Raw genomic sequence first — 11,713 nt, 5'->3', positions numbered from 1 at the left:
TTTTTACATTGTTCAATTCCATTTTATCTTGGAATAGCAGGCATCATCAGACCATTGTAATAGGCCGGGGCATGGCGCTTAACTTTGGAACAGTAAAAAGCCATTCCTTTTTCATTCTTACATGCATGGATATATTATGTAGTGCCTGCCTCTCTTCAATCCTGGACATCCGCATATATGGTTTCACTGAGCAGTGATCTCTTACGTGAGAAAGATAGCTTTAGTCACATTCTAGTAATAATAATAGGTATCATTTATTGAATACTCACTGCTATGTGCCAAGCACTGTCTAATTTCTGTATTAACATATTTAATCCCTCCAACAACTTTATGTCACAATATTATTATTCCCATTTTAAAAACGAGAAAATTGAGGCATGGACGGCTTGAGCAACTTTCTCAAACTTATACAGCTCGTGAGTTCAGATTCTACTTGAGACATATTCTTTAAGGTCCAACATTTTTTAAGTCATTATATTATATAGTAGTATATGGAAGATACCTTTCTGGATAGCAATACAGCACAATGGAAAAAGTTTAAGAACCATGGAGGAGCCAGTTGCAAATCCAAATCTGACCAGTTACTAGTTGTATGACCTAGTAGTGGGGATCTCAGTTTTCACATGTGTAAAATGGAAATAATTTTAATTTCATATTAACATTGCAAAGTCCAGGCTCAAAAACTATCCCTTGGGAAATAGGTATATATTTTAGATAGAATATCTAATATGCTAAAATGTATGTAATGTGGGGAGCATTGCTCCTTCATCATCAGAGAATTACTTGGTTCTATCTCCAGCTTCTTTCCTCATCACTCCCTAGCTCAGAGCTCAGTGCAGCCTTTTCTTTCTTTCAATCCTCCCAAACTCTCAGAAGTCTTGAACCTTCATCAGTACTATTCCCATCTCCCTGAAACACATTTCCCCTCAAGCTCCACCTGAATAATTTCTGCTCTTCTTCCAGCCTGAATCTCAGCCCACATGTCATACTTTGATAAAGGAAGACTTTTTTGGTCCTGGCCAAGTCTGGATGAAGCACCCCTTTTAGATACTCTCAGAATTTTCCCTTGTCATACACTTATCAGTCTGAGCCTCAACTGACTGGATACTTAACTGTATCTCTCTGTCTTCTCCGCGTTGAAATGCCAGTCTGTCATGTGGTGGGCACTCAGTTAGTACACGTCAAATAAATAAATAAACTTTTGGTCCAGCCTGATGTAGTCACGTCTTATGGATGATAATAGAAAATATGTTTGCAAGGATTGGAACCCCTCATACAGAGAAACTCCAGAGCAGTTCTGGAGGGAGAAAATCTATTCTAAGCACTTTTTTTTTTAATTGAAATGTAGTTGATTTACAATGTTGTGTTAGTTTCATGTGAACAGCGAAGTGAGTCAGTTATATACACGTATATAACTATTTTTTTCAGATTCTTTTCCCTTATAGGTTATTACAAAATATTCAGTAGAGTTCCCTGTGCTATACAATAGGTCCTTGTTGGTTATCTATTTATTCTAACCACATTATTTAGTCTGACTTTCTAAAATAACCATAAATATCAGGGAGAATTTTCAGCCTCCAGGTAAAATCAACTGTGTTCTACAATTTGGTCAATTTAGCTTTCTTTCTTTTTTTTTTTTTTTTTTTAAATGAGAGAAGTGTGGGTTTCCTAAGAACCCCTCAGCCAAGTTCACCCATCTAGCTTTTAGCGTGTTTCAGACATTGTTCTAAGTGTTACTCATGTTCACCAATTTACCTCTCACAATATCCATATGAAAGGGGCTACTGTTATGATCCTTTCCATTTTACAGACAAGGAAGCCGAACATCAGAGGAGTTAAGTACCTTGCCCAAGGCCACACAGCCAGAAATTTGAGGAGCTAGAGATCAGAAACTGTAATCTGGCTCGAGTATCATTTCTGTCCCTCTGAACTTGTGCAGAAATTCACTCACCAAATCCCACACCTCAAGTATATGAAGACCATCCCTCATTACTAGAGCTGGCGGCCAAATGTGGGTACAGCCATTTGGACTTAATATATCTAAGGGGTGTGTGTCTGTGTATCCATGCCTACATTCTCCAAAGCAATAACTACATAATTATGTCTAGCATTTTTTTACTATGGCATCAGAGTAACAATCAAATTCTAAGGGGAAGCCATCCTCATACTAAATGTTCCAAATCTCTAGTCAACAACCAAACAAAAAAGTCTGCAGACATTCTCAATGGCCCACTGTGTGGCACCTTTGACAGACAATAAGGAAAGGGGGCTTTCTGTGGAGAGAGAATCTCTAGGATTTATCTTGGAGGCTTCAGGCATTGGCCAAATTCTATCCTCTCAAACCCATTTCGTTGCAAGCAGGAGCCACTCAGTAAGGATCACTTATGGTGTCTTTTCTGGAAGACAGCAGCCTCTTTTGGCTCAGGCTTGATGTACCTTTGCCTTAGAGGAGTCAGTGAAAATGTTTTCTCGGTGGCCTGCAGACAGAGTGTGCTAACCACATCTGGCTCTGCGGCCTCTCGATTTCACTGTGCTCTCCCAAAGGTTGAGTGTTGATTAGGAAACTGGTGTCAGGAGTAACTGTCTTCTGGCTTTGAGATGTTGCTTAATACATTGTTAGAACAAGAAATACAAGCGGAAATATGGGGAGATGGGTGGGAAAGGGTTGAGGAATGGAGGTAGTTATTTGCGTGGTAAGAAGAGACAAAGTCGGATTATAAGAGTAGTGTCTGGAGGAGGGAGGGTGGTTAGGTTCATTATCACATTCAATTCACACAGTCTTAGAAAGGCTAATGAATTCGCCAACAACATAAAGATGATGCAAATTGTAGTTTAAATGCATTTAATGATTACTATGTACCAGTCACCATTGTAAATGCTTCCCACGTATTCACTCCTTTCTTTCTCGTAACACCTAGCTCTTCTAGGTATAACCGTTAACCCAGTTTTATATAGAAAAGTGTGGCATAGAAACGTTGACCAGCTTTCCCAACATCACACGGTAAACAGTCAAGCTGTGTGCAAAACTCAGGTTCTGGGTCAGGTGAAGTGACAGGCCTGTTCCCCCAGTGGGACTTTAATTATGCCTCCTTTCGCTTTCAGAAGTGTCGCTGTTTAGAAGATAAATGGTACAGTCATCCTAAATAAATAAGGTCCTGAAATAGGTGATGGAAAAATCAGAGGAAAGAGGCAGGGAGTAAGGAAAGAGATAACAGGTGAAGATTCAAACCGCAATCCTTAGTGAGGTCCCAGGCAGGACCTGAGGGGGAGGCCTAGAACTGGGGCTCAGTCCCTGATCCGCATGTCAGGTTGGGAAAGTCTATGAGAAAAAGAAGAATGTTCACAGCAAACTAGGCGAAGTTCTAGTTCTAGAAACTGGAGCATAAGTGGAGACTTGGTCACAGGAAAGAGAAAGAAGGCCAGATGCCATAACCGAGAGACAGCTTGGGAAGGGGGATTGTGAAGTCTGGGGCACCGAATATAAAGTGAGCAGGGGCCCAGCAACCAAGAAAACATAACGTACAGGAGCTCTGTGAACAGGGCTGGCAACGGAGCCTGGAGCAGGGCCTCTGAAGGAACTATCTGGGAGTGAAAGAAGGGACTGAATACAGAGAAGACCAAATGGAAATCATAAAGAAATAGCTAAAATGATGGCAGGAAAACTGTGACCCTCCCTGCCTCATGTTAGCCAGAGCCATTACAAATAGAATATTGAAGAAGAAAGGAAGGGCAAAAAGTGCTGAAAGGGAAGGAAAGGAAGAAATATGAGGAAGTAAACCCCCCAAAAGCAGTTCCTTTCAACATACTTGTTTAAATTTAGAGCTGTAGAAAGAAAGAGCTTAGAAAGGAAGTTGCTTAAATAAGGCTTCAGTTATCTCATTTGTAAATTTCAGATCCTAGTACCCACCTCAGGGAACAGTATCAAGATTAAAGACAGAATGCACGTTGAGGTCTTAGCAACTACGGTTCATGTGAACTCAAAATAAATAAATGAAAACGAGAAGCTGCTTCAGTTCTTTAGAGAGAGAATGATTATGAGAAAGTGCTTCCAAAAGAAGATTCGTAGGGATTTCTTCCACTTGCGTGCAATATCCCCTAATTACAAGAGGAAATGTTTTCAAGGAGGCAGGCTAGCTTTTGGTGCTGAAATATCATAATAAATAATCAAGTTCAAAATTCGAGTTGCTGGAGCTTCCCTGGTGGCGCAGTGGTTGAGAGTCCGCCTGCCGATGCAGGGGACGCGGGTTCGTGCCCCGGTCCGGGAAGATCCCACATGCCACGGAGCGGCTGGGCCCGTGAGCCATGGCCGCTGAGCCTGCGCGTCCGGAGCCTGTGCTCCACAACGGGAGAGGCCACACCAGTGAGAAGCCCGCGTACCGCAAAAAAAAACCCAAAAAAACAAAACAAAACAAAAAATTCGAGTTGCTGATTTCCAAAAGGAAAAAATAAATCTTTATGTGAGTGGAATCAACGTTCTAGCTGTTCATTCACGAGGGACCCATCAGACAATTTGAAAACTGATGTATTTCTCAAGACGTACTTGTCTTAATCTAAATAGCAGTGCTTGCATGGTTGGTTTGACCCCTGTACCCACGCATGCTGGTATATACACATACTTACTAAAATTATGCTCTTCTAGGGTAATACCTTTACATGTCTCAATAAGTATATAAACTCTAGTTGAGAAAAACCATCAGTTAACCATATAAAGTCTCTGACTTTGGAATATGTTAAATGTGTTTGATTCATTGCTTATTAGCTTGTAACTTTGCAAGTTTTTCAGTTACTGCTTTGAAACCATGCCCTGCTAGAAATGACACTGTTCAGTGTAATTGTAAGACACTTAAAAGTTATGATAGATAAGGACTGTTGTAACTAGAGGCGGGAAACAGGGAGCCATGGAATAAAAAGACACCAAAGATCAGATGATAGATAAGGACTGCTGTAACTAGAGGCGGGAAACAGGGAGCCATCGAATAAAAAGACACCAAAGATCAGAAACTAGCCTTGTTTCCTGTTTTGACCTCATGTTGTTTTTGGATAAAGGGGAAAATACATTTGGTAGAGGTATAGTCTCAGAATTCGAAGGAAGACATTGCATTTTTAGAGTGCCTCAGGAAACTAGGAGAATTTATCATGATATTTGTTAGAAGAAAGAGAAACAGCCTAGATAAGAAAACATTAGTGCAGTGGTTCTCAACTTTCAACTGCCCAGTGAAATTTTCTGGGGAGTTTATAAGGCATTAAATCAGTATCACTGGAGTAGACCATCCCACATGGACACTTTTTAAAATGGTCCCAAGGTTATTCTAATGTGAAGCCAGATTGGGGTACCACCGGGCAAATATGAAAGATCATTAAAATCAGATGGTTAGAGGATGAGATAGGAAAGAAAAAATTAATTTCTCCAAAAAAGATTGTCCCTTCTACCAAGGTGGCTCATATACTTTATTTTAGGGGAAAAAATTTAACCTTAGCTTGAAGTTAAGCAGATTTCACCCATTGACAGCTATTTTTGTAGAACTTCATACTGATAAGTATGTTCTCTGTGATGCAAAATGGGCATTAAGTGAAGAATTACCGTTTATTCTCTCTCTCTCTTATCTGTTGCTTTTTCTCTGCTTTCTCCTCTGCATCAAAGGCAGCAATTATAATAAGCTTAGTGCGTATTATTTTATTTGTATCCTTATGAAATGCATATTTCTGTTTTACATACATACATACATTTTTTTTTTCTGGGTATATGCCCAGTAGTGGGATTGCTGGGTCATATGGTAGTTCTTTTTTTTTTTTAACATCTTTATTGAAGTATAATTGCTCTACAATGGTGTGTTAGTTTCTGCTTTATAACAAAGTGAATCATACATTTTTAATGTACATAAATGCCACTGTGTTACAGATTTCATTTATCTCCTTTCTCTACTGAGCTCTGCCATGAATCCCCAGTCATCTTTATTCTCTGTGTCCACTCTGCTGCCTTCAGCTGCTGCATCCTCCTCCTTAGTGCACATTGGCCACTTTTCACCTGACCAGCAATCCAGAGATGAACACCTAAATGAATCCAACCTCTCACCACTGTAATGATTTAAAGATTCTTCTCATATCCATCTTCCCTAAATCTGTGTGAAAAAATTTTTGAGATATACAATTAAAACTATAGTTGCTAGACCATAGGATATGCACATAATCAATTTTATTGATGACTGTTACATCGTATGCTCTAGAATGCCTGCACATATAATGTACAGTAAGTCCCCTACATAAGAACGAGTTCTGTTCTGAGAGCGCATTCGTTAAGTCCAGTTTGTTCGTTAAGTCCCACACAGTTAGCCTAGGCACCCAACTAACACTATCAGTTATATAGTGTACTGTAATAGGTTTATAATACTTTTCACACAAATAATACATATAAAAACAAACACAAAAAATAGAGAAAACAGATGGAGAGCAAGCTGCAATTTCACTCACGCCTGACGTTGAGGGCACAGGTTCTGGTTCCTTGCTGGATTCAGTTCTATCTACCCTCTTGAAAAAACCATCCAGTGATGTCTGGGTAGTAGCTCTTTTGTTCTCGTCGTAGATGACACTGTAGCGCTGGATTGCATTCTGAACCGCTGCTGCAGCCTTCGCGTACCATTCTACGTTCTGGTCCTGTGCCTCAAAAACTAACAGTGCCTCCTCAAATAAAGAAAATCCCCTTGCCATTTCCTGCATCGTGAATCTCTTCGCTTCTTCAGTTATTTTTTCTTTCTCTTGTTTCTCCTCATCCTTTCTGTGGGCCTCCAATTCCATCAGGTCTTCATTCATGAGGTCCCCGTGTTGCACAGCAAGTTCCATCGTTACCTCTTGGCGCTTCTTAGCACTACCAGCTACATCACCGCTGCTTTTACACTTGCTTCCAGACATCCTGGTCTTGAAATAAAGATACTGTGCTACTGTTCTCTATACAGTCCTGTACAGTAAAGTGCACAAAAGCACAGCTGCTTGTAGAGAAGGCACGCATGTGACAACGTACGCCAGACGTGAACCAACTTACGTGATTGGACATGCGGACGCACATTTGCATCTTTGAAAGTTCGTAACTTGAGGGTTCGTATGTAGGGGACTTACCGTATGCAGTTTCCTGTAGTCCTTTCCAATGGGGGAGGGACCGGAATTAAAACAGTTCCATATTTTAAAGGAACTTGAGTTCCTTTTCCGACATATGCAAAACCATATAATGCGCTCTTCTACCACCTATACAGTCCCAGGATCAACAAAGGAGATCTCCCAAGAGGGACTCGGGCAGTGTTCTCAGCCCACCATGGTATTAGACTTCCAGTTTGCAAGTAGCCATAGATTCCTCAGGAAAAACCGCATTTAGTTTGCAGGGAGCCATAGGTGATACACTTTATAGTATCCCACCCTGACCAGTCTGCCCCAATTTATGGACCAGGTGGACCTTCTGAGCATCTTCCAGTTGCTTCTTGGTAACTCATTCTCTGAGACTAAATGGGTCACCTTTTTTTGTCTCCTTCTCAGAGTCAGCCTGCAGATTTCCACTAGGGAGTTTTCTGAGCCCTCTGGTGGGCTGTGCTCAAGATCCTACCTGGGTCTGTCCCTGGAGTGTGGTTGAGCCCCTCACATGGAAGTTGCCTGGGTGCCTCAATCCAAATGTCCTTAGATCCTTGATGATTTTTCCTCTCCTCATTTTTCCATCTTCTTTCCATCTTTCCACAAAAATCCCTGTTGGCCTCTCAATACATTTAAGAGCATATGTTTCATAGAACAATTCTAATTTTCTGATAGAACAGTACATCTCAGCCTAAAAGTCTAACGGATGTACTATTAAATGTATCCCCATGCAGTTAGATTCCTATGGTCTGTGTAGGTCATTGTGCCTTGTAGCCAGGCTAGCATATTTTTTATGTCAGGTTCATTGAAATATAATTTACATGCAATAGATTTTCTCCTTTTTCAAGTGTACAGTCCTGTGAGTTTTGACTAGTGTATAAAGAAATGTAAACAGAACCATAATCAAGCTAAGAGCCACTACCAATTCTTGGAATGTTGAACTTTTCTTTTTTTTTTTTTTTTTTTTTTGCTTTATAATTGAACTCTAACTCCATGATGTCACTAAAACTTACTTCCGAAGAAAAAGAATTCCTACTCTCACCTGCCCCGCTCTCCACTTCTCAAGGAAAACAGAAAGGTGTTTCCAAGAAGAAAATAAATCAGCATTTAAGCATATGACTTAATACTAACTCTTTGATGAGTTTTAATTACACCAAGACAGGCTTCGCCTCTAGCAAAACTGCAAACAATGCGTTGATTACTTGTGTGATTATATTGGGTTTTGTAAGTGTTCTTGGTGTTTATTCCTCAATCACATATCATGAAACAGACAATGAACATATAAACAAAGACTGATACTTCTGTGGAGAATCTGGCCAAGCTACCAGCTACAAACTTACAAACACAGAATATTTAACAACAGAGACATTCTTGCAATTTTATTCATTGTTTATTTCCAATAAGGACTGGAAATGATTTAAGTGACACCTTAACCAAAATAATTATGTTGAAGCTCTGAAATCTTTGCATATTTGATTTTTAACCCTACCAGCTCTCATCATTTATTGCCCGACTCACAGGAGCCAATAATACATTTTATATGCATTTTCCTTTCCTGGGTGATGATGGAAGCATTAGGGGATAGGAAGGTTTCATAAAATATCTGTAGATTGAAATATTGAGCTCCTACTGCCTGGGAGGTTGTTAAGACTCATGGCTGACTTTACCTGAGTGAGAAATAAACTTGTGTCCTTTTAAGCCACTGATATTTGAGGCAGTATTATTGTAGCAGAACCTAATCAACACTGTTTGATGCAGGTGAAGAAACAAGTTTATGCTGCTTTATACAACCGGCACAATGAGACTCAAATCTGAGCTCATTTACTCCTAGATTCCAGCTGTTCCAACACAGTCAAGTTACCCTAAACTATTATTCAAGAACAGGCCAAAGACCATCATTTCCTCAACTTAAAAAAAAAAAGCACACAAGTTTCCATGAGCAAATAGGAAAAGAAAAAAGCAGTGTGTGGAAGGGAGAGGAACAAAGGGCGTACTCATATATTTTTGAATTAATTATAAAACTGAAGACTTAATTTAAATTCTAATATAGTTTCCATATATTTGAATGAGAGTGAAGAACATTAAATTGAATTCAGTCAAAAAGTAGATCCCCTAGTCATATCCCACCCCTTGCTTTCATTTTCTCAAATGCTATTTAAGGTGGTCTTTGACTAATTATCTAGTTACCGTGACATCTCAGCTTATCATGGGCAATGTCCTAGCCTCAATCTTTTCAATTTTAGTAAAATTATGACTATCCATACAATTGCCTGAGCCAGACACCAGGGTGTCATGCTCGATCGTGATTTATTTCTTACCCTACTTTAAATCCATTTGGAAATTCTTTCTTCCATCTCCAAAGCATATAGAAAATTGGTCTACATATTTTCTGTCTTCTCTACCACAAGCTCCGGCCATGATAACATCATCACTTGCCTTAATGTCAAATTAAGTTCCTGCGATGCCTCCTAATTACTGCTCTAATCCATGTTCATAGGGTAATGCGCGATTTTAAAATATAAATCAAATCAAGACACTCCCTGCTTACGACGCCTGCAACAGCTTCTCATTTCACTGAGATAACAACTATATGTTCCTTCTGGTGGCCTTAAGAGGTTCCCCGTAATGATACAAGTTTTTGTGGACATGGACATTCTCTTTCTTCTTTTGGTAAATGATTACTAAATTTGTTAAAAGATAATGTACAAAGCCCAGTCACAATTAACGGGTACTTTTCGTTTTTGTGAAGGTAAAGTTAGAAGTTGTATAATTAAAAGTTAACAAAATTTAAGAGTAATTAATTTATATGTTTAACCACTGATGTGTTTTCCTCTTAAATAAATTATATTCCCTGTTGTACTCTCTGAGGAAGAGAGGGAAACTAAACTGAACTCTGATTGAACCCCCATGAAATTGACATTTTTCTCCATCAAAATAAGCACTTCCAAATGTTTTAAAGTAATAAATACAAATAATACAGAGAAAAGAGAAATAACTGAATTCATGATATTTAAGGAAGATGGGAGAGTTTGTGAAATGAAAAATGGCACTGGAGTTGTTCTAGCTTCTATTATTAAATGTTCATATGAGTTTAAGACAAACTGCTTCCCCTTTCTAAGCCTACCGGACATTGCCTATATAATGGAGTGGCAGGATGAGAGGGCTCAGGGCCACCCTGCACACTCTTCATATTTTAGCACAAGAATATTGAAGACACTTGTTACCTCACGCCCAATAATTTCCTTTGCCTTGAGCAATCACTCATCCTACTCTATGTCCTCCCAAATCTGTTGGCATAAAGTAATTTTAGTTCCAGATTCAGAAAAAAGCACTCTCTGTCCATAGCTAAACTTCTTAAGTTTTATTGAGGGCTGTGGAACTGCTTTAATGGCAATTGTTTTCTAGCAACTAAAGTTCAGCAACTTAAAGCGATGGAGGCAGTAGAGTGTAGTGGTTAATGGCAGACAGATCTGGATCCAGATCACCCAGTTTTGTCTTTATTTTTTTCCAGCTTTTCTAGAGGTGTAATTGACAAATACAACTTATATATATTTAAGATGTACAATGTGATGTTTTGATATACTTATCCATTGGGAAATGATTACCATTATCAAGCTAATTATATCTATCATCTCACATAGTTAACATTTTGTGTGTGTATGTGTTGAGAATATCTAAGATCTACTCTCTTAGCAAATTTCAAGTGTACATTATTATTTATTATAGTCACCATGCTGTACATTAGGTCTCCAGGCTTATCTTATAACTGAAAATCATACTTTGACCAACATCTGTCCATTTCTTCTGCTCCCCCCCCAACCCTGACCACCACCCTTCTACTCTGTTTCCATGAGTTCCACTGTTTTAGAGTCCACATGTAAGTGAGATCATGCAGCACTTTTCTGACTCTGTCTGGCTTTTTTCACTTAGCATATTATGCTTCAGGTTCATCCATGTTGTCACAAATGGCAGGATTTCCTTCTTTTTATGGCTGAATAATATTCCACTTTCTAAAGATGTAGATATATAGATATATCACATCTTTATCCATTCATCCACTGATGGACAGTTAGGTTGTTTCCATATCTTGACTCTTGTGAATAATGCTGCAATAAACTTGGAAGTGCAGATATGTCTTTGATATCCTGTTTTCACTTCCTTTGGATATATATCTGGAAGTGGGATTGTTGGCTCATATGGTAATTCTATTTTTAATTATTTGAGGAACATTCATACTGTTTTCCATAGTGGCTGAAGCAATTTACATTCCTTCCGATATTGTACTAGGGTTCCCTTTTCTCCACAGCCTGCTCAACACTTGTCTTCTTGAGGATAGCCATTCTAACAGGTGTAAGGTGATATCTCATTATGATTTTGATTTGCATTTCCCTGATTAGTGATGTTGAACACCTTTTCATGAACCTGTTGGCCATTTGTATGTCTTCTTTTGAGAAAAGTCTGTTCAGATTCTTTGCCTATTTTTATATCTGGTTATCTGGGTTTTTTTGCCATTGAGTTGCAGGAGTTCCTTAGATCTTTTGGATGTTAATCCCTTATCAGATGTATGGTTTTTGCAAATACAGTCTCGCATTCTGTAGTT

This window comes from Monodon monoceros, unplaced genomic scaffold (assembly GCF_005190385.1).
Source record: "Monodon monoceros isolate NGI ecotype Baffin Bay Population unplaced genomic scaffold, NGI_Narwhal_1 Super_Scaffold_7, whole genome shotgun sequence".
Classification (NCBI taxonomy): domain Eukaryota; kingdom Metazoa; phylum Chordata; class Mammalia; order Artiodactyla; family Monodontidae; genus Monodon; species Monodon monoceros.
The sequence above is the reverse complement of the archived record's forward strand: the minus strand, read 5'-3'. Positions refer to the sequence as shown.